This window comes from Salvia hispanica, chromosome 6 (genome assembly GCF_023119035.1).
Source record: "Salvia hispanica cultivar TCC Black 2014 chromosome 6, UniMelb_Shisp_WGS_1.0, whole genome shotgun sequence".
In the NCBI taxonomy this organism is placed as follows: domain Eukaryota; kingdom Viridiplantae; phylum Streptophyta; class Magnoliopsida; order Lamiales; family Lamiaceae; genus Salvia; species Salvia hispanica.
This window is the reverse complement of record NC_062970.1, coordinates 11,966,612-11,972,611: the sequence shown is the minus strand read 5'-3', so window position 1 is coordinate 11,972,611 and position 6,000 is coordinate 11,966,612.

Here is a 6,000-nt window from a genome sequence, read left to right as displayed (position 1 = left end):
GCTCGTATCGATGGGGGAAGTGTCTCCCAAACGGAGCTCAACGTGATGTGGTGCCTACTCAACAAGAAGGGAATCGATTATGGGACCCTCTTTACTTACTATGTGGATAGGATCACGAAGAAAGACGGGGGCGTCATTTGTTGTGGGGGATTGATTACGGCAATTGGCGAACATTTGGGGGTCTCTTTTGCCGGTATGACGGAGGATGGTGGAGAAAAGTTTATCACTTATGAGGTGCTATTTTCGGTGGGGCTTTTGAAGACCGATCATTGGGGTCAAGGGTATTTTATGCAAGTAGCGGGGGATCACTTTCCCGTTCCACTCCCGCAATTGACCAAGGTCGATGTTTGGGCAAACCAAGCCAATTGGAAGCTCGACACACCCGCCCACCGGAGAGCTATCGAGGCTAACCCCGTCAATGGGGAATTTAGAAAGAGGAACATTCCCTCTCGCATTCCTCAATTTGAGCCCGATGAGGATTCCGCATTTGATGCCATTGATAACTATGAAGAAGGCGCGGAGCATTCACAAGCTCAAAGGAGTGAAGCACCGCCACCACCGCAATCCCAACCACGACGAGAAGAGGAAGAAGAAGAAGAGGAAGTGGAAGGACATCGCCGCCGGACAAGAGCGAACCGCCGCCGCGGGAGGCCAAATCCGGAAGAGGAGTTTCAAGTCAACACCTCCGCCCAATTAGGAGAAATTTTCTCCTATATGCAAAACATGTCCAACACTTGGGACAATCGATGGGCGGAGCAACAAGCGGAGAATGCCTACAACCGCCAAGGGTGGACGGCTCAAGGCGATTGGCGCACGGCGGAGCAAGAATTTTGGGAGCAACAACGTTTGGAAGACGTTCATCGGCGTCAACAATATGAAGAGCTCCGAAGGATGGCCGCCGAAGCTAGAGAGGAACGAGAGACAATGAGGAGTGATATCACGTACCTCGTTGGAGCTTTCGAGGATCTTAGCGCCCGTTTCCCTCCACCTCCTCAAGATTGAAGAAGTCAAGCTCGATGACTTTAAATGAGCATTTGTACCATGTTTTTGGATGTTTTTGAGACGATTTATTTCCTTGTTTTAACAATTTTTGCTTTAATTTTAAGTATTTTTGGTTTTGGTTTAATTTTGTGCTTTGCAAAAATTTTCGCAGGTTCTGACCTCTCCGTGGCGACCGCCGCAAGCTCTGCGGCGGTCCGCCACCTGAACGCTGGAAAGCATCTTTGACGTGCGGCGACCGCCGAACAGCTGCGGCGGACCGCCACCTGGGCACAATTTTCCAGCGCGATTTTTCGAAATTCTTCGAATTTTCGCCCCGCTCAACCTCTACGCGAAATTTTTCAGGGTACGTTTTTGTTTTCAGTAGTATACTCACGTCCCTACCGACTCTACAAACTTATTTTACACTTTGTTGTAAATAAGTTTGGGGGGATGAAGTGGTGGACCGTGAGTTTAGGGTTTTCTTTTTGTTTTTTGTTTGTTTTTGCTTTAATTTTCCAAAAACCCGTAGGAGATTTTTGTGTTCTAAAAATGTTTTCTTGAATCCATGTCATGAACATAACATGAAGAACTTAGAAACACGCATGCTTAGGGACACATTAGACCGAGTTGCCAATGATATTATATTCCATCTATGTTTAAGTGTGGCTTAACGTTTTGATATGATGGTTGGGTGAAAAGGTGCATAATTAGTGAATTGCTTGTTCGCCTTGAATCGTGCTTCTACCTTGTGAGATTTGAGCCTTAAATTCTTTCTTGTGTGATTTATCTGTATGCATGTATATGTTTCTAGAACTTGCTCCTAGTCTGCCTAAGTTTACATAGTGTTTAAGTTGATTTAGGAGGATGTTAGGCCGTCTTTTCTTAGCTACTTTTATATCCAAAATTTTCGACCCTCTCAAATTTTTCCTTTGGAGCCAATTTTGAGCCTTTAAGCCTTTTCTTTGGAAGCCAAAATAAATGGGGGGACAATTCCTTGGGTTAGTATAGTTTTTGTTATCTTCTTTTGTAAAGGAATTGGAGAGATAAGGAGGAAAGTATAAAAAGTAGTGTGCTTAATATTAAGAAAGTACAAGTTGCGAAATTGAGAAAAATTCCAAATATGTGCTTGATCTTAGAAAAAAAGAGAAAGGATGTGTAAGAAAGAAAAAAGAAAGAGAAAGACAAAGAAAAAAAAAAAAAAAAAAAATGTGTGAAAGGTTGTGAAAAAAAAAAAAAAAAAAACGAAGGATTGAAAGTAAGTTGAAGGAGAAAAATAAAGTGTTAGAAGTGCCTTAAGTTTTAGAAAAGTGGAGTCATCTTAACTCTACTTGGGATATTTTTATATTTGAGTCACTTTTTAGCCAAATATTCCTCACCTACCAAAGAGCCTACGTTACAACCGAAAAGAAAGACCTTTCGGACTTTTGATGCTTAATCACATTGAGTAGAGGAGGGATTAGACTTTGAGCAAGCCTATGGTAAACTTTGCATGATGCATGATTTGAGTGATTTACACTTTACCTTTATACACTTTGAGAGTGAGAGAAAGAACACTTCCCATCTTTGGAAGTTTGCCACATGTGAGTGCTTGAATTCAAGGTGTTCCACGAGTTAGTAATGAAAGTGCACTATTAAGCCTTGCTTGATTTGATTGTGTTAATCCATGCTTAATCTATTCTTTCATCTTTTGAGGCAATTATGACGTCTAGTCCTTGTGCATTCCGTGCGTCTATTCTTGTGTCTTTAGTGTTTTGTTCGAGGACAAACAAAAATGTAAGTTTGGGGGAGTTGATACGCCCGGATTTTGCACTGTTTTAAGGCCATTATTTGGTCCGTTTTTGTTATCAAAATCACTCTACATGTCCATTATTTGCATATTCTATACATTTTGGTATTTTGACGTGTTTTGTGAGAAATGTGCATATTTGAGCCGAAAAGGGGAGTAAAAACGCATAGTCTGGAAATCTGGAGTCAGACGGCGACCAGCGACCGCCGCGAAGTTGTACGGCGACCGCCGGCGCCCGGCGGTCAGAGCTATGTGGCGGCCCGCCTCGGAAATTTACGCTAGGAGAAGAGTCTCGCCCGGCGACCGCCGGAGGACATGTGGCGGTCCGCCACCGAAGGGTCAGAGTCTCTGGACTCCAACGCGGCGACCGCCGGCCAAGGTGCGGCGGCCCGCCGGAGAAAGGCGGCGAATCCGACCAGCCCTAGATTTGCTCCAAGATTTACCAAATTTTGAAGATCTTTTCCTTCTATGATGAGGAATAATCTTCCCCTATAAATAGGACCTCAAGCTTCATCAAAAAGAGAGTTTTTTTTCCGACACACAACAAGAACACATTCATAGAGATCAAAAGCTAGAGTACTTCAATTGTGCAAGGAGTTGAAGAAGGATTTCAAGAACATCAAGAACGACAAGGATTCAACCTACGGGTTTTATTTGCTTTAGTTTTATGTTCAAATTGCTTTCCCTTCAATCTATGTTTTTAGTTTATTCAGTCATGTGTAACTAAACTCATAGGATTCTAGGGATGTGTTAGTAGCAACTTTGGTTATACAATTCCGTTTTCTATTTAATATCCGTTTTGTTTTTACTTTGTTTCTTCCCTAAGTTAATCATGATGCTTCATAATTGAGTGACACAATTATGTATGATTCAATACAACTTGCTTCATAACTGTGACAGAGTTCTAGCGAGTTAGATCCACTTAGTAGACACTACAGTTAGCTTCCTTTAAAACGGCACTGTTAATTGAGAGTGAGGACTTTTCAAGGGTCTTAGGAGCTTTTTGGAGTTACGTGTTAGGATTGACAACCCTAATGTTAGTAATCAACGTTTGTATCGCATGAGCATAAGCTAGGTGACTCGTCCTTTCAAAGTATTAACTGTGCTAGGGTATTGTAGTTTGGAATTTGTATAACCATAAAGCGAAAGCACATCCCTGGAATTCCCCTTATCTCTATACTTTTCTCTCCGTGATTTGCTTGTTTTTAGTTGTTTACTGTTTTTAATATTTACTGTTTTCAAAAAGTTTCCAATAATTCTTGTTTCTCCAGATAGTAATTGAGTTCTAGTAGAAGATAGACACTTTGTGTACATCTTCCCCGTGTTCGATACCCGGTACTAACCTTTTGCTATACTATACCTACTCTGTATACTTGCAGGTATTTATAGTGCAAATAAAAAGTGCATCACCCACGAATAAAAAAATTCATGTTATTTTAATAGATTGAAGAACAATTTTAGAGGGTGTGCTTCAAGAAAAACTATCTTCAAAGATTGAAAAACTTGGAACTTTCAAAATTGTTGTCGAGAAATTACGAAAAAAAATCGGTATCATAATATTATTTGTGGGATTTTTTTCATTCATGGGAAAAAACAAACACGGGGTAAAGTTCGTGATATTATTTGCCGATTTTAAAGTTCGTAGGAAAAACCCAACTTTTTTAAAGTTTCATGATATTAGATGTCAATATCCCTTTAATTAAAAATATTCTCCCCCTTTTTTACCCTTACCCTAAATGAGAAAGGAACAACACCTCTTCCTTCTCCCACTCTCTGCTCTTTCCCCTCTATTTCTCTCTAATCTCTATCGCATCTCTCACTCTCGGCTTCACGTCACCTGCTGCTGCTGCTGTGCGTGCCGAAGCTCATTCGCCAAAATTCCGGCAGATTCATACTCTTGAGATAAGTTTTTTCCCATTCTATGTAGTGTTATTAAGGTGATAGGATTTTACTTTGTTTCTATTTACTGAAATTGCTATCATGGATCATGTCTAGATCATGTCCTACTCCCTGCTCGCTTGGGGTATTGTTGGTGTCACTAAGGCAGATTCCATGTTTAAGATGTATGCATGATTGTTGTGTAAAAAGAGAAGGGGGTCTTGGAGTTTACCTGGATGAGGATATAAAGAGTGTTAGTTGTGGGCCTTGGTATTGTAAAATCTGCATTCCTTCCCTTCGTACTCCCTGCCCTTGGGTTTCCTACGTGTTGGTGTTGGTGTGTGTGAGATTTTTCTTGAAAGCTATGGGTGTTGAAAATGAAAGGATGAGGTATACATATAGGCCTCTCATTTTGGAAAGTGACCGGCTAAGGTGATTAAGACCAATATCTTTTTAAATCTTTACATGATCTCAAAGATTCAATTTTGGATCTCTTTAGAGGAAACGATATCTTTTATTAAATTTGGCTAGCAAGCACTCATTCTTTTTGTTAGTCCTACAATCAAAACATGTGTTTTGCACTATATGTGCATTTAATCTCCCCTTGGTTAGAATCTTCTAAAAGATTTGATTGGACTTGGAGATAAATCTCCTCCCTCTATCAATCCTGAGTATCCTACTCAAATACGCATTTGGATTTCATTTGATTTTTCCAAATATGTTAAAAGATTTCTTACTTCTAACTTTTTCTTATGTAGGAAAAAAAAACTCCATGTAATGAACAGAAGTGATTCCCGTTGACAAATTGGGCTTCCTTTGTAAAGACTACAACCATAGAATGGGATGTCCGAGACTTGCATGTCTCTCCCTAATTATAGTACATTAGGATTCGATTGTTTTGATTTATTGGACTTCTGAGGCCTATGTATCGAACATCACAACTTTTATTTCGAATTTATTCTTTTGATATTAAAAATAATTGATAAATGTAAACAATAATTATTGGATGTCTCATCTAGATTTCTTAAACTCAATATAAGATTCTTTAAAATTTTAGGTTCAAATTTTAAATATCACAACATCAGTCCCAACATACTTTTCTTTAATCTAGTAAAATACTTTCAAAGTTTCGATTGTTACACATGCAACAAGTAATTTTGCATGAACATATTTAGTCTATATATAATCACTTAAATATATCACATTTTTTAATTTGTTTGAATAGCAAAATCTTCCGCACAAACGGTTAGTCTATATATAATCACTTAAATATATCACATTTTTTAATTTGTTTGAATAGCAAAATCTTCCGCACAAACCCATTTGTTATAATGTGATATTGAATCTGGATACAA